At 49.1% G+C, this 24,967-nt stretch overlaps 1 protein-coding gene across 1 annotated transcript in view; it reads left to right on the top strand.

The window, feature by feature from the left end:
- Positions 1 to 229: 229 nt before the first annotated feature.
- LOC138249709 (rho-related GTP-binding protein RhoG) overlaps positions 230 to 24,967 on the top strand; it is a 119,667-nt gene continuing 94,929 nt past the window's right edge. Inside the window, exon 1 of the mRNA XM_069203719.1 lies at positions 230 to 1,812. The gene's annotated coding sequence lies outside the window, so the exon portion shown is untranslated. The remainder of the gene's footprint in view (positions 1,813 to 24,967) is intronic.

Below are 24,967 nucleotides of genomic sequence, written 5' to 3' on the forward strand. Positions count from 1 at the left end.
CCAGGCAGGACTGATCTCTGTGTCCCCTCCCCAGGCACAAGACGGACTGATCTCTGCCCCCTCCCGAGGCAGGAGTGAGCTCTGCCCCCTCCCCAGGCAGAACTGAGCTCTGCTGCTACCCCATGCAGGACTGATCTCTGTGTCCCCTCCCCAGGCCCAGGCTGGACTGAGCTCTGCCCTCTCTGCCCTGCTTGGCTCTGACACTCCCTCCTCCAGTGTGTCTCACTCCGCCTGCTGTGGCCGCAGCCCGGGCGGGTTGAGAGTTTCTCTGCAGACTTCCTCCTCGTACTCACTTCCTCCTTCAGGGGGTGGGGGATCTCGCCCAGCCTGCCGAGGAGCAGCAGAGAGCCGCCCGGAGCTGAGATCAGACCTGCAGCAGAGACCGAGCCTGCAAGGGGCACCCAGACCTGCAGCAGAGACCGAGACTGCACGGGGTACCCAGACCTGCAGCAGAGACCGAGACTGCAAGGGGCACCCAGACCTGCAGCAGAGACCGAGACTGCACGGGGTACCCAGACCTGCAGCAGAGACCGAGACTGCACGGGGCACCCAGATCTGCAGGAGAGACTGCAAGAGACCCCCAGACCTGCAGCAAAGGCAGAGACTGCAAGAAACTCCCAGACTTGTAGCAGAGGCTGCAAGAGACCCCCATACCTGCAGCAGAGGGCGAGACTGCTCGGGGCACTCAGACCTGTGGCAGAGACCGAGACTGCACGGGGCACCCAGACCTGCAGCAGAGACCGAGACTGTAAGGGGCACCCAGACCTGCAGCAGAGACTGCAAGAGACCGCCAGACCTGCAGCAGAGACCAAGACTGCAGGGAGCACCCAGACCTGCAGCAGAGACCGAGACTGTAAGAGACTCCCAGACCTGCAAGAGGGACAGGGACCAGAAGGAGGGAGGACTGCAAGAGACCCCCAGAGCTGCAACAGGGACTTGCATCAGAGGAGAGATCTGAAGCCCAGACAGAAACCTGTAGCAGAGCTGGAGACCTATAGCATAGACTGAAACCTGTAGCAGAGACTGAAAGACCTATAGCAGAGACTGAAACCTGAGCAGAGCTGTAGACCTATAGCACAGACTGAAACCTGCAGCAGAGACTGAAACCTGTAGCAGAGCTGGAGACCTATAGCAGAGACTGAAACCTGCAGCAGAGCTGGAGACCTATAGCAGAGACTGAAACCTGCAGCAGAGACGGAAACCTGCAGCAGAGCTGGAGAACTATAGCAGAGACTGAAACCTGCAGCAGAGACGGAAACCTGCAGCAGAGCTAGAGACCTATAGCAAAGACTGAAAGACCTATAGCACAGACTGAAACCTGTAGCAGAGCTGGAGATAATAGCACAGACTGAAACCTGTAGCAGAGCTGGAGAACTATAGCAGAGACTGAAACCTGCAGCAGAGACGGAAACCTGCAGCAGAGCTAGAGACCTATAGCAAAGACTGAAAGACCTATAGCACAGACTGAAACCTGTAGCAGAGCTGGAGATAATAGCACAGACTGAAACCTGTAGCAGAGCTGGAGACCTATAGCACAGACTGAAAGACCTATAGCACAGACTGAAACCTGTAGCAGAGCTGGAGACCTATAGCACAGACTGAAATCTGTAGCAGAGCTGGAGACCTATAGCACAGACTGAAACCTGCAGCAGAGACTGAAGCCCGCAGCAGAGCTAGAGACCCGTCGGATCCCTGTAGCTGGGGCAGAGACCTGCACAGAGCTGAAGACCTGCAGCCAGGAAAGATCTGCAGAAGAGGGACCTGCCCAGAGAGCGGAACATCTTCCCCCGAGGAGCAGGAGAGATATGAGAGGTAAGGGACGCTGCTCCAGGCCCCCAATGTCCCAGTTGTAACAAGTTTCATCTGCCAGGAGCCCAGGGGTGCCTTAGAGGGCGCCATGAAGTCGCCACAAGTTGTTGCACTAAGTGTGAGGCGCACCCTGGGTGTGAGGCTCTGCAGAAGTCCCGGGGTTCGCCGTGCTCGGGGTGGGGGGCTGGGCCGAGAAGCAGTGAAAGTGCGCTTGACTGTAAGTAACGGGTCTGAGCGGAAGTGCGGCTCTGACAGCCGCCGCCGCCCTGATATTCTGCTGGGTGTGGCGCCGTAGCGCCCAGAGGCGACGCCCAGAGTTTGGGGCGCTGTGTCCTTCCGAAAGCGCCCCCGGCTCCTACCTCGCTTGGACTGTCTGGTGGCATTCTCTTGTCTTAAGATCAGATGTATGGCTGTGAGGTGTCCCCACTGTCCCTTTGAAAGTATTAGTGCGACCACCGTCCCATCGAAAGTACTAGTGCAACCACGTCCCATCGCAAGTATTAATGCAACCACTATCCCATCGAAAGCACTAGTGCAACCACTACCCCATCGAAAGTATTAGTGCAGCCTCTTTCCCATCGAAACTATTAGTTTAATGCAACCACTGTCCCATCGAAAGTGTTAGTGCAACCACTGTCCCATTGAAAGTATTAGTGCGACCACCATTCCATCGAAAGTACTAGTGCAACCATGTCCCATCGAAAGTATTAGTGGAACCACTGTCCCGTCGAAAGTACTAGTGCAACCACGTCCCATTGAAAGTATTAGTGGAACCACTGTCCCATCGAAAGTACTAGTGCAAACACTGTCCCATCGAAAGCATTAATGCAAACACGTCCCATCGAAAGTATTTGTGTGACCACTGTCCCATCGAAAATACTAGTGTAACCACTATCCCATCGAAAGCATTAGTGCAACCACATCCCATAGAAAGTATTAGTGTGACTACTGTCCCATCGAAAGTATTAGTGCAACCACATCCCATCGAAAGTATTAATGCAACCACTGTCCCATCGAAAGTACTAGTGCAACCACATCGCATCGAAAGTATTAGTGCAACCACTGTCCCACTGAAAGTATTAATGCGACCACTGTCCCATCGAAAGTATTAGTGCGACCACTGTCCCATCAAAAGTATTAGTGCGACCACGTCCCATCGAAAGTATTATTGCGATCACTGTTCCATCGAAAGTATTAGTGCGACCACTGTCCCATCGAAAGTACTAGGGCAACCACGTTCCATCGAAAGTATTAGTGCGACCACTGTCCCATCGAAAGTATTAGTGCAACCACGTCCCATCTAAAGTATTAGTGCAACCACGTCCCATCTAAAGTATTAGTGCAACCACTGTCCCATCGAAAGTACTAGTGCAACCACGTCCCATCGAAAGTATTAGTGCAACCACTGTCTTATCGAAAGAATTAATGCAACCACGTCCCATCGAAAGTCTTAGTGCAACCACGTTCCATTGAAAGTATTAGTGCGACAACGTACCATCAAAAGTATTAGTGCGACCACTGTCCCATCAAAAGTATTAGTGCGACCACGTACCATCAAAAGTATTAATGCACCACTGTCCCATCGAAAGTATTAGTGCAACCACTGTCCCATCAACAGTATTAGTGCAACCACTGTCCCATTTAAAGTATGGCAGACCCCACTGCAAAGAGGCGCAATGCCTCATTCTGGACTGGGGTGGGAACAAAATAAGCCCTGTCCCCAAAACCACATCTGGCAAAATGTTCAAACCATCCCCAGATAATGAGTGAAAAGAGACAGCCCTGTCCCATAATATGAATAGCATACCGTACTGAGAAGAGGCAACACTGTCCCAATAAATGTATAGCATACCGTACTGAGAGGAGGCAATATTGTCCAAATAAATGTATAGCATACCGCACTGAGAAGAGGCAACACTGTCCCATTAAATGTAAAGCATACTGTACTGAGGATAGGCAACACTGTCCCATTAAATGTATAGCATACCGTACTGAAAAGAGGCAGCACTGTCCCATTAAATGTATAGCATACTGTACTGAGAAGAGGCAGAACTGTCCCATTAAATGTAAAGCATACCACGCTAAGAAGAGGCAACACTGTCCCATTAAATGTAAAGTATACCGTACTGACAAGAGGCAACACTGTCCCATTAAATGTAAAGCATACCGTACTGACAAGAAGCGACACTGTCCCATTAAATGTATAGCATACTGTACTGAGAAGAGGCGGCAGTGCCCCAATAAATGTATAGCATACCGTACTGAGGAGAGGCGACACAGTCCAATTAAATGTATAACATACCGTACAGAGGAGAGGCGACATTGTCCCATTAAATGTATAGCATACCGTACTGAGAAGAGGCAGCGCTGTCCCATTAAATGTATAGCATACCGTATTGAGGAGAGGCAACATTGTCCCATTAAATGTAAAGCATACCGTACTGAGAAGAGGCAGCACTGTCCCATTAAATGTATAACATACTGTACTGAGGAGAGGCGACATTGTCCCATTAAATGTATAGCATACCGTACTGAGAAGAGGCGACACTGTCCCATTAAATGTATAGCATACCATACTGAGAAGAGTCAACACTGTCCCAATAAATGTATAGCGTACCGTACTGAGAAGAGGCAACACTGTCCCATTAAATGTATAGCATACCGTACTGACAAGAGGCGACACTGTCCCAATAAATGTATAGCATGCCACGCTGAGAAGAGGCGACACTGTCCCATTAAATGTATAGTATGCCACGCTAAGAAGTGGCGACACTGTCCCATTAAATTTATAGCATAACGTACTGACAAGAGGTGACACTGTCCCACTAAATGAATAGCATACCGTACTTACAAGAGGCAACACTGTCCCAATAAATGTATAGCATACCGTACTGACAAGGGGCAACACTATCCCAATAAATGTATAGCATACCATACTGAGAAGAGGCGACACTGTCCCATTCAATGTAAATCATACCATACTGAGAAGCGGCAGCACTGTCCCATTAAATGTATAGCATACAACGCTGAGAAGAAGTGTCACTGTCCCAATAAATGTAAGCATACCGGACTGAGGAGAGGCAACACTGTCCTATTAAATGTATAGCATACCATGCTGAGAAGAGGTTTCACTGTCCCAATAAATGTAAAGCATACCATGCTCAGAAGAGGCGACACTGTCCCAATAAATGTAAAGCATACCGTACTGACAAGAGGCAACACTGTCCCATTAAATGTATAGCATACCACATTGAGAAGAGGCGACACTGTCCCATTAAATGTAAAGCATACCGTACTGAGGAGAGGCAACACTGTCCCATTAAATGTATAGCATACCGTACTGAGGAGAGGCGACACAGTCCCATTAAATGTATAGCATACCACACTGAGAAGAGGCGACACTGTCCCATTAAATGTATAGCATACCACACGAGAAGAGGCGACACTGTCCCATTAAATGTAAAGCATACCGTACTGAGGAGAGGCAACACTGTCCCATTAAATGTATAGCATACCATACTGAGAAGAGGCGACACTGTCCCATTAAATGTAAAGCATACGGTACTGACAAGAGGCGAAACTGTCCCATTAAATGTATAGCATACCCTGGCGACACTGTCTCATTAAATGTATAGGATACCGTACTAAGAAGAGGCGACACTGTCCCATTAAATGTATAGGATACCGTACTGAGAAGAGGCAACACTGTCCCATTAAATATATAGCATACTGTACTGAGAAGAGGCAACACTGTCCAATTGAATGTATAGCATACCATGCTGAGAAGAGGTGTCACTGTCACATTAAATGTAAAGCATACCGTACTGAGGAGAGGCAACACTGTCCCAGTAAATGTATAACATACCGTGCATAGAAGAGGCGACACTGTCCCATTAAATGTATAGCATACCATACTGAGAAGAGGCAACACTGTCCCATTAAATGTAAAGCATACTGTACTGACAAGAGGCAACACTGTCCCATTAAATGTATAGCATATCGTGCATAGAAGAGGCAGCACTATCCCATTAAATGTATAGCATATCGTACTGACAAGACGCGACACTGTCCCATTAAATGTATAGCATACTGTACTGAGGAGAGGCGACACTGTCCCAATAAATGTATAGCATACCGTACTGACAAGAGACAACACTGTCCCATTAAATGTATAGCATATCATGCTGAGAAGAGGCGACACAGTCCCATTAAATGTATAGCATACCGTACTGAGGAGAGAAGACACTGTCCCATTAAATGTAAAGCATACCATGCTCAGAAGAGGCAACACTGTCCCAATAAATGTAAAGCATACCGTACTGACAAGAGGCAACACTGTCCCATTAAATGTAAAGCATACCATACTGAGGAGAGGCAGCACTGTTCCATTAAATGTATAGCATATCACGCTGAGAAGAGGTGTCACTGTCCCATTAAATGTAAAGCATACCATACTGAGGAGAGGCAGCACTTCCCTATTAAATGTAAAGCGTACAGTGCTGAGTAGAGGTGTCAATGTCCCATTAAATGTAAAGCATACCGTTCTGAGAGGAGGTGTCACTGTCCCATTAAATATAAAGCATACCTTGCTGAGAAGAGATGGTAAGTCTTATTGCATATATAGCACTTTAATGTAAGAAGAGTTGGCACTGTCTCATTGCATATATAGCACTTTAACATGAGGTTGCACTGTCTCATTGCATATGTAGCACTTTAACATGAGGTTGCACTATCTCATTGCATATGTAGCACTTTAACATGAGGTGGCACTGTCTCATTGCATATGTAGCACTTTAACATGAGGTGGCACTGTCTCCTTGCATATGTAGCACTTTAGTCTAACATGAGGTGGCACTGGCTCATTGCATATGTAGCACTTTAACATGAGGTGGCACTGTCTCCTTGCATATGTAGCACTTTAACATGAGGTGGCACTGTCTCCTTGCATATGTAGCACTTTAGTCTAACATGAGGTGGCACTGGCTCATTGCATATGTAGCACTTTACCATGAGGTTGCACTGTCTCATTGCACATGTAGCACTATAGTCTAACATGAGATGGCACTGTATTATTGCATATGTAGCACTTTATTCTAACATGAGGTGGCACTGTCTCGTTGCATATGTAGCACTTTAACATTAGGTGGCACTGTCTCATTGGATATGTATCACTTTAACATGAGGTGGCTTTGTCTTATTGCATATGTAGCACTTTAACGTGAGGTACTTTGTCTTATTGCATATGTAGCACTTTAACATGAGGTGGCACTGGCTCATTGCATATGTAGCACTGTATTCTAACATGAGGTGGCACTTTCTCATTGCATATGTAGCACTTTCTTCTAACATGAGGTGGCACTGTCTCATTGTATATGTAGCACTTTATTCTAACATGAGGTGACACTGTCTCATTGCATATGTAGCACTTTAGTCTAACATGAGGTGACACTGTCTCATTGCATATGTAGCACTTTAACTTGAGGTGGCACTGTCTCATTGCATATGTAGCACTTTATTCTAACATGAGGTGGCACTTTCTCATTGCATATGTAACACTTTATTCTAACATGAGGTGGCACTGTCTGTTTGAATGTACAGCTGTTAGAAATTGGGTCTCTGGTTGGCAGATGTATGTACCCTGTGCAAGTAGGGACCACAGTCCTAGTCAGGGTAAGGCACAACACAACCTAAATTTGCCTGTGCTCACCCTCTGGTAGCTTGGCACAGAGCAGGCAGGCTTAACTTAGAAGGCAATGTGTTCATTATTTGTGCAGCACTTAATGACAGCAACACAGTGACAGACATCACAAAAGGACTCAACACCAGTTTGGATAACTAAATACTGTTTATCTGAGTACAATAAGACCAAAACAACAAAAATCCAATTACTAGGTCATAAAGATATTCACTTTGTGAGGTACGTTGAAACAATAATCTGTGCTTCCCAGTGGAACTCCTGTTAGAGCCTTTACGGTGCTATGGCAGTTCCAGTACTGTTGGGGGTTGACACACTAATTGAAAGGGGTAGGTACTCCCTCTAGGTGAGTTACGTGACTTCCCTGCCGGTCGCCTCTGCGGTCAGAAATGGGTGGGGACCGGAATGCGGCAAGAGCTTACCTTGAGTAACAGATTGCTCGTGAGATAAAATGCAGTCAGCAGTGAAGCGCCCACGCGCTTCTTCAAGGGTTCTTACGGTCCCACTGGGGGACGCGTTGAGCGTTCCCAGCACTCGGTGTGGTTCCCAGAGTGCGGTCACAGTGGTGGATGCTGGGTGAGCTCCAGGCCGGGTTTCTGCAGGTAACCGCCTCCCTCTGTAGGCAGCGACAGGACTCCGGTGGTAGCGCGTCGGAGGTGGGCTGCCTGAGTTGCGTTCCTCTTTCCCGGAGACGCAGCAGGTTGTCTCGGTGCGGCAGTTATGTCTTAGTCAGATGGTGCAGCAGTCTCCCGTAGTTGGCAGGGAAGACGGCTGCCTCACAGCTCACAGGTGCAGGCAGGGCTGGGGTGCTGATCCTCGGGTCTCGGGACACAAACCGACGCTCCTCTCTGGTACTCGGGAACACTTGACGAAAACAGGTGGCACGCTGACTGCAGGCAGCACGGTGCGGGGCAGGAATGCAGCACCGCACTAGGTTATTGTTTGCTGTGCGTGCGCTAATGGAGACAAGCGCTGACAACTGAACCGCAGGTGCAAGTCACAGGGGTCAGTGAGCTAGGTCTGAGGTCTTTGATGTCCCAGAGACCTCTAATGAAACCGGGGCAAACCAACAAGCCCTTGGAGACTCTTGGGAGTGGGGACAGAAAGGAGAAATCCAGTCCTCCTCCTGCACGACAGAAGCTGCAGGCTAACACACAGAGCAGCAACAAAGTGTTAGTCCCTCCTACAAGTCAGCGCTCAGCAGCAGTAGGCCTACACAGCAATGCAGTGCAGAGGGGCAGCCCTTCCTGGTCCCCGGAGAGTTCTGATTTGGTGGGGTTTGGTGTCCAGCAATTGTACTTTGGTGCCCAGGTTCTGGAAGGTTAGATAAACTTACAGACCTTCCTTTGAAGTCCCTAGGATCCCTTTCCTGCCCTCCCCAATTCCAGACACTCAACAGGGGGGTATGCAACTCTTTTGTGTGAGGAGAGACACAGCCCTATTCAGAAGTGTCAGCTCCTCCCTCCCACCTAGCCCAGGGAGACCCATCAGCCTGGTGACGGGCAATCAGTATGCAAATGCCACGACCAAGCTCCTTTTGTGTGTGACTGTCTAGTGGGAATGCACAAAGCTCAGTTGTCATTCACCCTAGACATGTATTCGGAGACAGACAGAGGCATAGAATGCCAACTTTCTAAAAGCGGCATATTCAGACTTACAATTTAAAACCTAACTGCACCATAAGTTGTGATTTTAAATTGTGAGTCCAGGGGCACTAAACCCCATAGTTCTATCTCTTCCCATTTAGAGGTTACACTTAAAAGATATTTTAAGGCAACCCCAATGCTATCCTATGAGAGGGATAGCCCTTGCAATAGTGAAAAAAGAATTTAGCAGTTTTTCACTACCTGGACATGTTAAACTAAAGAGTACACGTCCAACCTTTTATATACACTGAACCCTGCCCCTGGGGCTAACTTGGGGTTATCTTAGAGGGCTTGCATGCAATAAAAAGGAAAGAATGCGCCTGGCAAGTGGGTACATTTGACAGGTCGAAATGGCAGTTTAAACTGCACACACAGGCTCTTCAGTAGCAGGCCTGATACATGTTTGGGAGGCTACTCTGGTGGTGGGTGGCACAATCAGTGCTGCAGGCCCACTAGTAGCATTTAATTTACAGGGCCTGTGCACCCATAGTGCACTTTACTAGGAACTTACAAGTAAATTAAAAATGCCAATTATGTAGGGACCAAAGTAACCATGTTTTAAAGGGCGAAAGCACCTGCACTTTAGCACTGGTCAGGAGTGATCAAGTGCACAGATCCCCAAAGACCAGTGAAAATAGGTCAGAGAAACAGGAGGACAGAGGCCACAATGTTAGACGAGATCACACTAAAGATGCCAGGTCTAACAATAGCACTTCAAGAAGAGTTGGCACTGACTCACTGCATATATAGCACTTTAAGAAGAGGTGGCACTCTCTTTTTGAGTGTATAGCCACACTCTGCAGAGAGGAGGTGTCCCTGCCTCTTTGATTGTACAGCACACCGTACACAGAAGTGGTGACACTGTCTCTTTGAATGTATAGCACTTTATGAAGAAGTGGCACTTTCTCATTGCATGTGGAGCACTTTCATCTAAGAAGAGGTGACATGTACTCATTACATGTATAGCACTTTTAGGAGAAGTCTCTTTGATTGTACAGCACACTGTACTCAGAAGTGGCAGCCCTGTCTCGTTGCAGGTATAGAACACACTATGGAAAACATAGTTGAAATGGTACTGAATTTCCTAGATGGGAAGTGTTTGGTGTTGTGCGTGAGTGACTATCATGGTGCCCTTGTCCTCAGTTAATAGTGAAATGGCAGGAAAATGAGAGAAAGATACAGGACATGCACTTTACACAAACCAACTGTGAATTATGCAGCAGACTCCTCCAAGGGAACAGTACAGCAGCATAGTGACATGCTGGAGAGAGCAGACATGACGCATGCTCTACATAATGACTACAGAGAGGGGACAAGGACCCACAGGGCTGTACTGGGCACAGCCCCACATTATCACTGATCTAGGAAGCGCATCCAGGGAGACAGCAGAAAGGCATGCTGGATACAGCAGCCATGACGCATGTCCTACATAATGACCACAGAGACAGGACAATGACCCCCAGGGCTGGACTGTTCAGAGCCCCAACATGATCACTCATCTAGGAGGTTCACCCAGGAAACTGGCAAGAGATTGAAGCCTGCAGAGGGGATGCGCAATGACAGTCTTTTAGAGACTGTTCAGGAGTGATAGAGGAGTGATGTGCACCGGATACAACAGCCATGACAAATGCTCTACATAATGACTACAGAGACAGGACAATGACCCACAGGGCTGTACTGTGCAGAGCCCCACCATGAACACTGATCTAGGAGTTTCCCCAAGGAAGAGAGCAATAGATTATAGCCTTAAGAGGGGATGCACAATCACAGCAGAGAGACTTGTTGGATACAGCAGCCATGACACAAGCTTTATGTAATGACTATGGACCCACGGGGCTGGACTGTTCAGAGCCCCACCATGATCACTGATCTATGGAGCACCTCCAAGGAGATGGTAGAGCTGCATAGAGACATGCTGGATACAGAAACCATGACACATGCTCTACCTAATGACTACATGACAAGGACCCGCTAGGCTGTACGGGGTAGAGCCCCACCATGATCAATGACCTAGGGAGCGCCTCCAGGGAGATGGCAGAGAGGCATGCTGGATATAGCAGCCATGACACTTGCCCTCCATAATGACCACAGAAACAGGACAATGACCCACTGGGCTGGACTGTGCAAAGACCCACGAGATGCACAATCACTGGTCTTTAGACACGTTCTGGATTGACAGAGCAGTGAAGGGCACTTGACACAGGTTGTCAGGATGGTTAGCTCGAAAAGCGAGTAGATCGCCCAAAGAGTAGGTCTGGATACAGATTAGTCCTATAGGATAAAGGTTCAACTTAGTGAATGCTGTGGTTACGTACAGCCAGGATTAGCTCTATACTTCCCACTCAGTAACCAGAGGGACAGCCCACAGCAAGCATTGCTTCCAGACAGCCAACGTGAAGGATCTGAAGAGACAGTTCATAAGTGCTCTAAAGTGTTAACCTAAAGCTGACGGACTCCATCCCTCTTCATGCATTGGGTACATGTTGCAATGAACAGGAGTTACACACATGCAGAGGTGCACATCTTGGCATGTGCTAGTTATGAGTTGCCGGGATGTAATGCTTTGTGGGGTCCAACCATACGTTTCAGAAGCAACATGCAACTGAGGGAAGCACAAGGCCTTTACTTATAGCTGGTAAGGGGGTCTCCAGCTCCTTCAGCCACATGGATGCAGGTTAGTAGCTACTCCTTCGTTCGCAGGTCAGGATCTCAGTTTTGGAAGAGTTGAGCTTCAGATGGTTGGTCACCATCCATTCAGCAGTGGCTCAGACGCGGGGATCACATCTTCACCACTCTGGGTCCTTAGAATTTTCCAGTTTAGGGATTATCTGTGTGTTGGCCGCATAACTGTTGCAGGTTTGGAAGAAGCAAGTGATAGGGTCTGGGTAGAACTGGGTAGAGGCTGAACAGGAGTGGAGACATGCCATGGACATGGAGAGCTCCACAATGTGTGATGAAAGGAGCTAAGAGAGATGGTGATTTTTAGGTTGACCAAGGTCTGCTTTTCTGGTGTGTTGGTATGTATCTGAGCTTTTAACCACGCCCACCGCATGCCCATCACTACCATTCGTCCATGGGCTTGCCTTTCAATAATCCTTTCTTTTCGTTGGTAACTGCTTTACGTTTGTCCCTCCTGAGGGTGGCTTTGTTACCGCCTTGGCCATCGCCCCTGTTACATGGATAATTGCACTTTTGTCGATAACTTTGACTGCGAGAGAACTTCTTTTTCCTTTTGTCTCTCTCTTCGTGCTCACGGTGGCGCTTAGAATCGGTCAACTGTTTTATGTTTTATTTTCAGTTTATGTGGCAAGAAAAGTCCAGTTAGGAATTTACAACGCTAATAGCTCTACCTCGAGCAAACACGAGACCCATGGCATTGCAAACGCTTGTTCCATCTTGCAGGTAGGAGGAAATCCAGTCAGGATACTTCTCCGGTCGCTGCAATAAAGTGTGGTGGTGGACAGTGGCTAAATCCTCTGAGAAGTTCCCTAGTTGTCTAATCTCATTAAATGTACAGTGCACTCCCTGGGAATGGACAGGGTGCCCGGCTGAACAGTGCCAGTACTCCACAATAAATGAATAATGCACTCCCCTGAGAAGTGCAGGTCCTGACATATGAAAAGTGCCACACCTGTGCTTTAGTTGTATCATAATCCCAACTGTGAATTTTTGGTTTCGTCCCATTAAATATATAGCATGCCCTGTGGTTAAGGGCTGGTCCTGTCACATCAAATGTGTAGGTTACCCTGTTGAAAAATACTTTCTTGTCTCTTTAAATATATAACTGTCCCTGCTAAGAAGTGCTGGAGCTGTCTTGGTAATTGTATAATGTAGCCTGCTGAAAAGTGCTGTTCGTGTCTCATTAACTGTATAACATAATCTTTAGGTAAGTGCTGGTCCTGGTTCATTAAATGAATCTCATTCCCTGCTAAGAAGTGACTTCTTAATTGCGTAGCTTGTTCTGCTCAGAAGTGCTGGTTCTGTCTCATTAGTTGTACAGAAAGCCTGCGCTCCTGTCTGATTAAGTGTATACCATATTCTCTGGGTTAGTGCTGCACCTGTTTCATATAAAGCCCTCCATGAAACATTGTGCTAAATCAGTGTTCATAATTGTACAGCTTAGTCTGCTGAGAAGTGCTGATCCTGTCTCATCAAACGGACTGCATACTCCGTAGGGGAGTGCTGGTCCCGCCTCATTAAATGTATAGCATTCCATACCACGACATGCTGAACCTACGTTAAATGTATAGCTTAGTCTGCTGAGAAGTGCTGATCCTGTCTCATCAAACGGACTGCATACTCCGTAGGGGAGTGCTGGTCCCGTCTCATTAAATGTATAGCATTCCATACCAAGACATGCTGAACCTGGGTTAAATGTATAGCTTAGTCTGCTGAGAAGTGCTGATCCTGTCTCATCAAACGGACTGCATACTCCGTAGGGGAGTGCTGGTCCCGTCTCATTAAATGTATAGCATTCCATACCAAGGCATGCTGAACCTGGGTTAAATGTATAGCTTAGTCTGCTGAGAAGTGCTGATCCTGTCTCATCAAACGGACTGCATACTCCGTAGGGGAGTGCTGGTCCCGTCTCATTAAATGTATAGCATTCCATACCAAGGCATGCTGAACCTGGGTTAAATGTATAGCTTAGTCTGCTGAGAAGTGCTGATCCTGTCTCATCAAACGGACTGCATACTCCGTAGGGGAGTGCTGGTCCCGTCTCATTAAATGTATAGCATTCCATACCAAGGCATGCTGAACCTGGGTTAAATGTATAGCTTAGCCTGCTGAGAAATGCTGGTCTTGTCTCATTAAAAGTATAGAGTGGTGTCTGAGCTTGTACTGGTGCTGTTTCATTGAATGTATAACACTCCATGGTAAGATGTGCTGGACCTGTGTTGGTTATTGTATAGCTGCGCCTGCTGAGAGGTGCAGATCGGGACTCAGTAACTGGAAGGAAAGCCTGCTGAGAAGTGCTGGTCCCTTCTTATTAAATACACTGCATGCTCAGTGGGGAAGTGCTGTCTCGGTCTCATTAAATGTACAACATTCATGGACCTGTGTTGTTTATAGCTTAGCCTGCTGAGAAATGCTGTTTTTTTCTTGTTAATTGCATAAAAAGCCTGCTTGGAGGTCCACGTCCTGTCTCAGTACATGTGTTGTGTACTCATTGAATAAGTCCTGGTCCTGTAAAATTCAATGTGTACAGTTCCTGGCTTGTAAGTGATGGACCTGTCTTGTTAAGATTCCATAGTTTATGCTGCTGAGAAGTGCTGGTCTTGACTCATTAAATGTACTGCATTCCATAGCATTTGCTGTAGCTTGGAGCTGTGTTGTTAAACTTATAGAGAAGAATACTGAACAGTGTGGGTCCTGTCTCATTAAAGGTACTCCATTCTTTGATGCTGTATCCCGGAGCTGTGTTGTTAATCCTATAGAAAGTACACTGAGAAGGGCGGGTCCTGTCTCATTAAAGGTACTCCATTCTTTTATGCTGTATCCCGGAGTTGTGTTGTCAATCCTATAGAGAATACCCTGAGAAGGGCGGGTCCTGTCTCATTAAAGGTACTCCATTCTTTGATGCTAGAGCCTGGGGCTGTATTGTTAATCCTATAGAAAGTACACTGAGAAGGGTGGGTCCTGTTTCATTAAAGGTACTCCATTCTTTGATGCTAGTGCCTGGGGCTGTGTTGCACATTTCGTGGAAGGTACACTGAGAAGGGCGGGTCCTGTCTCGTTCAGTGCATAGCTCAGCCTGCTGAGATGTACCAGTCCTGTGTAATTAAAGGTACTATGGGGCATATTTATACTCTGTTTGCGCCGGAATTGCGTCGTTTTTTTTTACGCAATTCCGACGCAAAACTAACTCCATATTTATACTTTGGCGTTAGACGCGTCTAGCGCCAAAGTCCATGGAGTTTGCATCATTTTTTAGCGTGGACACCTACTTTGCGTTAATGATATGCAAGGTAGGCGTTCCCGTCTAAAAAATTGACTCCGAGGCATGTGCACCGTATTTACACTCCCGGGCAAAATTCACGCCCGGGAGTGGGCGGGTCAAAAAAAATGACATCCGGCCGCTTTTGCGCCGTTTTTTAGCGCCTGGTCAGGGCAGGCGTTAAGGGACCTGTGGGCTCGGAAGGAGCCCAGAGGTGCCCTCCCAAGCCCCCAGGGACACCCCCTGCCACCCTTGCCCACCCCAGGAGGACACCCAAGGCTGGAGGGACCCATCCCAGGGACATTAAGGTAAGTTCAGGTAAGTTTTTTTTATTTTATTTTTTGTGGCATAGGGGGGCCTGATTTGTGCCCCCCTACATGCCACTATGCCCAATGACCATGCCCAGGGGACAGAAGTCCCCTGGGCATGGCCATTGGGCAAGGGGGCATGACTCCTGTCTTTGCTAAGACAGGAGTCATTTCAATGGGGGTTGGGAGTCGGAAAAAATGGCGCAAATCGGGTTGAGGCGAAAAATTTGCCTCAGCCTGACTTGCCCCATTTTTTGGCGCCCAAGCTCCATATCCCCCTACGCCGGCGCTGCCTGGTGTACGTCGTTTTTTTTCACACACACCAGGCAGTGCTGGCGACTAACGCCGGCTAACGTCATTGAATAAATACGGCGCCCGTATGGCGCTTCAGAATGGCGTTAGCCGGCGCTATTTTTTTTGATGCAAAACTGCGTTAGCGCAGTTTTGCGTCAAAAAGTATAAATATAGCCCTATATACTCAGTGGGGAAGTACCGGTCTGCTCTCATTAAATGTACGGACATGCTGGGCCCGTGCCCTGTCCCATCCAATGTACAGAACATCCTGCTGAGAAGTGTGTGACCCTCCCAGCCTGTGGAGGTCTCCTTAGCCTTCTCACACTCGCTGCCCACGGCTGTCCCTTCCACCACCGACCCTCCCAGCGACCACTCACCTCATGTGTGATCCTGGGCCGCTCGGGGAGGCGGACTGATGGAGAAGAGACACGTTTCTATCACCTAGAAGCTCTCCTGCACCACAGAGCGCCAGGACTTGTGACACATCAATGAAATAACCTATTTATCATTCACATCGTGCGCACCACAAGGTGGTTCTGTGTTGTCAAATGTTTATTACTAGGCTGAAAATACTCCTTTGATTTCGAGCAAAATCACAGACTGAGATGGCTCCAGTGGTAATTGGGCATGCAACCTGCAGGCATAAAAACAAAGATTTCCAAAAGGTGCATTCACCCACTGAGCTACCTTAGTGGGATTAGAAACTGCAACCAGTCGGTTACACACAACACACTGAAAGAGGTAGAGTAACACACTGAACATTATTTTTGAAACGAGAGCCTTTGGCGCAGATCGATGACTGCAGTAGGTATTTAAACCCACCGAGATATCTTATCGAGATCAAAACAGATGGTCTCCAGCTTCCACAGAGCTTCCTACAGGCGCTGTACTAACCCACTGAGCCATTGGACTGGTGTTTGGACCCAGGCAGGACGGCCGTACACCCCCCCTTCTCTGTCCCAAGTTTCACAAGTCCTTGCACGAGTAGCTGATCCAGTCCAGGTTTTGGTTTGGCATTCTGTGATTCTGTGACTTGTGGTACTGATTTTCCAAAGGGCTACACAGAACTCCAAGTCCCAGGATACATAGCAAAGACCTGAACTGGGTGATCTCATGAATGGGCCTAGGAATGTTGGACCCTCTGGATGCATTAACCCACTGAGCTTTCTTACTGGATCGTATGTAACCTGCAGCCTGCTGGTTCACACCAGTTCAGCTCTGGTGTATTTCACGCACCAGCCCCTGGTACTCAAAGTGACAGGTTTCGATTGTGTAATCAGAGCATCTGTTTCCTGTTGGAGCATCACCTCGGCGCGCGAGGGTTGCGGCTGAGGGCTTCCGGTGTGCACGGCCACTGGGAACCCAAAGCAGCCCTGGCAAATATTGTCAGACCCCCGCCCCCATCGGGTGCGTAGCGAGCGAGCCTGACCACAGCGATGGGGCTTGAGGGGTTCCTGCACCCTCTTTCCCCCCCAAGACACTTAGGACAAAAACGGTGCGTTCTGCAACACATTTTCATTATATATTCAATTGTATTGGTTTTTAAAGCATAATAAATGATGGCCTTGCAGTGCACCAGCATTCCCTCACCATCACCCTCTGATGGTCCCTCTAATCTCTCCAGAGCCCATCTACCACTTGTATTTAATGTGTTTTATTCCACCTATTACATCAGCCTAGATTATTTATATCACTCACACAGACAATGAATCACACCTGTGTAAATCAGTGCACAGAAAATGTTGACAAAGGGGCTACAAGGTGTAGGATTCACGTCATCCACACTGGTAGCATTTTTAAGAGTCCGTGGCTTGGGGAAGCATAAACTCAGGATTCAGAATGTAAGACAGTGGTTAGGGTTGACTTTACTAATAACAATTTATTTCTACCCAAACAAACCCTTTTTAGCAAAATTCTGATAATCAAAGATTGGTCAAACACATAACTTTCTAGCCTGTGCCACGCAGTTTGCGTGCAGCTCTTTGGGGGCAGTTCATAGCTCACTGTGCTAGATTAGCCTGTAACTTAGGAACTGAACAGTAACCAAAGGAGCTCTGTGACAAAACCAGTGTCCCACGGAGCTGTGCACATAAAATACTTTTCTATGATCTGTCTAGTACAGGTTATTTGCAGCAGGCATATTAACCCTCTGCGCTACCTTAGATGAATCACAGCTGCTACTAAACAAAACCTGATCTCTCTCCAGCAGGAGCATTAATCACCAGAGCTATCTTGGCACTTTTATTGTTGACTGAAAATTGTTGGATATACAAGGAGCTCTGCAGTGCTTTTATAATGGATGCACTGCTACAAAACCGACTCCCAGTAACAAAAGCAGCCTCCCCCCCCCACCCTTTCAGTCTCCCAGGGAAATGTCCGATGGCCTTGATTTTAGCCTGTTATGCTTGCGGTGATCATGGGTGATATTAAGTAGCCCTGCCACGTTTCCCAAGTCCATGCATAATGTACTGCTCCAGTATAGGGTTTTTCTTTGAATTCTGGGACTTGTAGTTCTATTCATTCCATTATTAAACAGGACTGAAATTCCCAGAATTTAAAGGTGAAAACCTGGACTGGAGCAGCACAACACGCATAGACTTTGGAAACTTGGCAGGTCTGAGAGGGTAGAAAGTCCGCTTTAGCACTCTTCCTGGCCACAGTGACTGGAATGTGTGATGCAGTCTGGACTACTAATGGCTGACTCATGTTTGGCTTGGCAGGCTAGGGGGCTGCGCAGTGTGTCATGCAGCTGTCCCCACCCTTCCATCTGGCCTGCACAGGCGGGGGTTGAGCTAGGCTCCGGCAGGTCTGTGATGCTGTGGACCTGCCCAGGCGAACTGCACTGGATAGTATAACAGAACAGCTGTGTGATCTTAAGTCAGGGTGACACTTGTAGCTTGCCCTCACCGTTCAGCCATCATTGCATTTTGGTATTTGTGGGCCCACGTTTAAGATGGAAGAAAAGCAAAACCAAGCGTTGAGTTTCTTGAGCTTATTCATGAATAGTCACAGTTCAGCCTTTACATTCTATGTTTGTACATTGGATTACTAATTCAGGACTACAAGTACCAGAATGCAAAGAAAAATCATATACCAGAAGAGCTACTCAATCGTGGAACTAAAAACGTGGGAGCTCTGGTAACTGAGGTCCCAAAAACTGTTAGGTAAAAAGCCAGGACTCGCTAACAAAGTCACATGTGACACAGGAGCGTCCCCTCCCCATATGTGGCAGTGGAACTTACGACGCATATCTTCCAGGTGAGGTTTCTGCTGGTCAGGTCGCTTTTGGCCCCACCAACAAGCTCTGCTTTTCCTTAACTGTGTATATCCCTTAATGTCACCAGATAACTCTATGTGCCGCCCCGTACCACGCACCTGATTGTTCGTTTAACAGCCTAATGCTTTGTGGGGTTTGTAGTCTTAGTCTGATGCCACTGAGCTAACTAACACCAGAAAACAATGATTTGCAAAAGTAGGCCTAGGTCAGGAGCACTGTCTTCTTGATGACATGGCGTCGCCTGGTTACCTCAATCATAGCTGCCACGTTCCCAGGTTCATGCATGATGTACTGCTCCAGTCCAGGCTTCTTCCTTTGAATTCTGGGACTAATAGTCTTCTTTTATAATGGAATAAACAAGACTACAAGTCCCAGAATTCAAAGGAAAATCCCTGGACTGGAGCAGCACATCATGCATGGACCTTCAAAGGAAATTCCCTGGGGGTGAGTTATTAAAAAAAAAAAAAAAAAACTTACCTCTGTGTTGGGAGAGACGGTTCCGTCTCTCCATCCTCCTTGGACTCCTGGAAGCACAAGGCTTCCAGACTCCCCTCCAGTCACGACGCTGCTGTCAACAGCATGACAGCAGCATCGTGATTGGTCTGAACGCCCTGCTTCGGCGCTCAGGCAGGGAGTAGGGGCCTGTGCACTTTCTCCTCCCAGCTGTTCAATACAGCTGGGTGTAGAAATGCAAAGTGCGCATGACTGTTTGGCGGGCCCAACACGGCCGGCCAAAGCATCATGCACACTTATGTGCACTCACCACTCTGCCTCCAGCCCTCCTCCTCCTCCAGCCCCGCCCTAACCTGGCTCCCCGAAGAAAAATAAAGTGATCATAATGTTACGTTATTATCATTTGACTTTTCCCTTTCGTCCACTGCATAAAGCAGTGGGGTGACACTCCTCCACCTTAGCGGAGGACCCACTGCTGGGTGCAGATCTATTGAAGCATATTCATTCACTCATCCACCATATGCATTCTCCTCGGTGAGTTAAGCTCCCGCTCCAGAGATCTGTCTGTAACCTACCTGTCAATCATGCCTGAACCATGCATCTTCTCTGACACATGAAGCTTGCACTGGTCTGCCCTACCGTGCACCTTCTCTGACCCATGAAGCTTGCACTGGTCTGCCCTATCGTGCATCTTCTCTGACCCATGAAGCTTGCACTAGTCTGCCCTATCGTGCATCTTCTCTGACACATGAAGCTTGCACTAGTCTGCCCTACCGTGCATCTTCTCTGACACATGAAGCTTGCACTAGTCTGCCCTACTGTGCACCTTCTCTGACCCATGAAGCTTGCACTGGTCTGCCCTACCGTGCACCTTCTCTGACCCATGAAGCTTGCACTGGTCTGCCCTAATGTGCATCTTCTCTGACCCATGAAGCTTGCACTGGTCTGCCCTAGCCTGCATCTTCTCTGACCCATGAAGCTTGCACTAGTCTGCCCTACCGTGCACCTTCTGTGACCCATGAAGCTTGCACTAGTCTGCCCTAGCCTGCATCTTCTCTGACCCATGAAGCTTGCACTAGTCTGCCCTACCGTGCACCTTCTCTGACCCATGAAGCTTGCACTGGTCTGCCCTACCGTGCACCTTCTCTGACCCATGAAGCTTGCACTGGTCTGCCCTACCGTGCACCTTCTGTGACCCATGAAGCTTGCCCTAGTCTGCCCTACTGTGCACCTTCTCTGACCCATGAAGCTTGCACTGGTCTGCCCTAGCCTGCATCTTCTCTGACCCATGAAGCTTGCACTAGTCTGCCCTACCGTGCACCTTCTCTGACCCATGAAGCTTGCACTGGTCTGCCCTAATGTTCATCTTCTTTGACCCATGAAGCTTGCACTGGTCTGCCCTACCGTGCACCTTCTCTGACCCATGAAGCTTGCACTAGTCTGCCCTAATGTGCACCTTCTCTGACCCATGACGCTTGCACTGGTCTGCCCTACTGTGCACCTTCTCTGACCCATGAAGCTGGCACTAGTCTGCCCTAATGTGCACCTTCTCTGACCCATGAAGCTTGCATTAGTCTGCCCTACCGTGCACCTTCTCTGACCCATGAAGCTTGCACTAGTCTGCCCTACCGTGCACCTTCTCTGACCCATGAAGCTCACACTAGTCTGCCCTACCGTGCATCTTCTCTGACCCATGAAGCTCGCACTAGTCTGCCCTACCGTGCACCTTCTCTGACCCATGAAGCTTGCACTAGTCTGCCCTAGCGTGCACCTTCTCTGACCCATGAAGCTTGCCCTAGTCTGCCCTACCGTGCACCTTCTCTGACCCATGAAGCTTGCACTAGTCTGCCCTACTGTGCACCTTCTCTGACCCATGAAGCTCGCACTAGTCTGCCCTACCGTGCACCTTCTCTGACCCATGAAGCTTGCCCTAGTCTGCCCTACCGTGCACCTTCTGTGACCCATGAAGCTTGCACTAGTCTGCCCTACCGTGCACCTTCTCTGACCCATGAAGCTTGCCCTAGTCTGCCCTACCGTGCACCTTCTGTGACCCATGAAGCTTGCACTAGTCTGCCCTACCGTGCACCTTCTCTGACCCATGAAGCTTGCACTAGTCTGCCCTACCGTGCACCTTCTGTGACCCATGAAGCTTGCACTAGTCTGCCCTACCGTGCACCTTCTCTGACCCATGAAGCTTGCACAAGTCTGCCCTAATGTGCACCTTCTCTGACCCATGAAGCTTGCACTGGTCTGCCCTACCGTGCACCTTCTCTGACCCATGAAGCTTGCACTAGTCTGCCCTACTGTGCACCTTCTCTGACCCATGAAGCTTGCACAAGTCTGCCCTAATGTGCACCTTCTCTGACCCATGAAGCTTGCACTGGTCTGCCCTACCGTGCACCTTCTCTGACCCATGAAGCTTGCACTAGTCTGCCCTACTGTGCACCTTCTCTGACCCATGAAGCTTGCACTGGTCTGCCCTACCGTGCACCTTCTCTGACCCATGAAGCTTGCACTAGTCTGCCCTAATGTTCATCTTCTCTGACCCATGAAGCTTCCACTGGTCTGCCCTAATGTTCATCTTCTCTGACCCCTGAAGCTTGCACTAGTCTGCCCTACCGTGCACCTTCTGTGACCCATGAAGCTCGCACTAGTCTGCCCTATTGTGTACCTTCTCTGACCCATGAAGCTTGCACTAGTCTGCCCTACCGTGCACCTTCTGTGACCCATGAAGCTCGCACTAGTCTGCCCTATTGTGTACCTTCTCTGACCCATGAAGCTTGCACTAGTCTGCCCTAATGTTCATCTTCTCTGACCCATGAAGCTTGCACTAGTCTGCCCTACCGTGCACCTTCTGTGACCCATGAAGCTCGCACTAGTCTGCCCTATCGTGTACCTTCTCTGACCCATGAAGCTTGCACTGGTCTGCCCTAGCCTGCATCTTCTCTGATCCATGACGCTTGCACTGGTCTGCCCTACCGTGCACCTTCTCTGACCCATGAAGCTTGCACTAGTCTGCCCTAGCGTGCACCTTCTCTGACCCATGAAGCTTGCACTGGTCTGCCCTACCGTGCACCTTCTCTGACCCATGAAGCTTGCACTAGTCTGCCCTACTGTGCACCTTCTCTGACCCATGAAGCTTGCACTAGTCTGCCCTACTGTGCACCTTCTCTGACCCATGAAGCTTGCACTGGTCTGCCCTACCGTGCACCTTCTCTGACCCATGAAGCTTGCACTGGTCTGCCCTAGCGTGCACCTTCTGTGACCCATGAAGCTTGCACTGGTCTGCCCTACCGTGCACCTTCTCTGACCCATGAAGCTTGCACTGGTCTGCCCTACCGTGCACCTTCTCTGACCCATGAAGCTTGCACTAGTCTACCCTAGCGTGCATCTTCTCTGACCCATGAAGCTTGCACTAGTCTGCCCTAATGTTCATCTTCTTTGACCCATGAAGCTTGCACTGGTCTGCCCTACCGTGCACCTTCTCTGACCCATGAAGCTTGCACTGGTCTGCCCTACCGTGCACCTTCTCTGACCCATGAAGCTTGCACTAGTCTGCCCTACCGTGCACCTTCTCTGACCCATGAAGCTTGCACTAGTCTGCCCTACCGTGCACCTTCTCTGACCCATGAAGCTTGCACTAGTCTGCCCTACCGTGCACCTTCTCTGACCCATGAAGCTCGCACTAGTCTGCCCTACCGTGCACCTTCTCTGACCCATGAAGCTTGCACTAGTCTGCCCTAGCGTGCACCTTCTCTGACCCATGAAGCTTGCCCTAGTCTGCCCTACCGTGCACCTTCTGTGACCCATGAAGCTTGCACTAGTCTGCCCTACTGTGCACCTTCTCTGACCCATGAAGCTTGCACTAGTCTGCCCTACTGTGCACCTTCTCTGACCCATGAAGCTTGCACTAGTCTGCCCTAGCGTGCACCTTCTCTGACCCATGAAGCTTGCCCTAGTCTGCCCTACCGTGCACCTTCTGTGACCCATGAAGCTTGCACTAGTCTGCCCTACCGTGCACCTTCTCTGACCCATGAAGCTTGCACTAGTCTGCCCTACCGTGCACCTTCTCTGACCCATGAAGCTTGCACTAGTCTGCCCTACCGTGCACCTTCTCTGACCCATGAAGCTTGTCCTAGTCTGCCCTACCGTGCACCTTCTCTGACCCATGAAGCTTGCCCTAGTCTGCTCTACCGTGCACCTTCTCTGACCCATGAAGCTTGCCCTAGTCTGCTCTACCGTGCACCTTCTCTGACACATGAAGCTTGTCCTAGTCTGCCCTAGCCTGCATCTTCTCTGACCCATGAAGCTTGCACAAGTCTGCCCTAATGTGCACCTTCTCTGACCCATGAAGCTTGCACTGGTCTGCCCTACCGTGCACCTTCTGTGACCCATGAAGCTTGCACTGGTCTGCCCTAGCCTGCATCTTCTCTGACCCATGAAGCTTGCACTAGTCTGCCCTAATGTGCACCTTCTCTGACCCATGAAGCTTGCACTGGTCTGCCCTACCGTGCACCTTCTCTGACCCATGAAGCTTGCACTGGTCTGCCCTAGCGTGCATCTTCTGTGACCCATGAAGCTTGCACTAGTCTGCCCTACCGTGCACCTTCTCTGACCCATGAAGCTCGCACTAGTCTGCCCTACCGTGCACCTTCTCTGACCCATGAAGCTTGCACTAGTCTGCCCTACTGTGCACCTTCTCTGACCCATGAAGCTTGCACTGGTCTGCCCTAATGTGCATCTTCTCTGACCCATGAAGCTCGCACTAGTCTGCCCTAATGTGCATCTTCTCTGACCCATGAAGCTTGCACTAGTCTGCCCTAATGTTCATCTTCTCTGACCCATGAAGCTTGCCCTAGTCTGCCCTACCGTGCACCTTCTCTGACCCATGAAGCTTGCCCTAGTCTGCTCTACCGTGCACCTTCTCTGACCCATGAAGCTTGCACTAGTCTGCCCTACCGTGCATCTTCTCTGACCCATGAAGCTTGCACAAGTCTGCCCTAATGTGCACCTTCTCTGACCCATGAAGCTTGCACAAGTCTGCCCTAATGTGCATCTTCTCTGACCCATGAAGCTTGCACTAGTCTGCCCTACCGTGCACCTTCTCTGACCCATGAAGCTTGCACTGGTCTGCCCTAGCCTGCATCTTCTCTGACCCATGAAGCTTGCACAAGTCTGCCCTAATGTGCACCTTCTCTGACCCATGAAGCTTGCACTGGTCTGCCCTACCGTGCACCTTCTGTGACCCATGAAGCTTGCACTGGTCTGCCCTAATGTTCATCTTCTTTGACCCATGAAGCTTGCACTAGTCTGCCCTAGCCTGCATCTTCTCTGACCCATGAAGCTTGCACTAGTCTGCCCTAATGTGCACCTTCTCTGACCCATGAAGCTCGCACTGGTCTGCCCTACCGTGCACCTTCTCTGACCCATGAAGCTTGCACTGGTCTGCCCTACCGTGCACCTTCTCTGACCCATGAAGCTCGCACTAGTCTGCCCTACCGTGCACCTTCTCTGACCCATCAAGCTCGCACTAGTCTGCCCTACCGT

This window comes from Pleurodeles waltl, chromosome 8 (genome assembly GCF_031143425.1).
Source record: "Pleurodeles waltl isolate 20211129_DDA chromosome 8, aPleWal1.hap1.20221129, whole genome shotgun sequence".
In the NCBI taxonomy this organism is placed as follows: Eukaryota; Metazoa; Chordata; class Amphibia; order Caudata; family Salamandridae; genus Pleurodeles; species Pleurodeles waltl.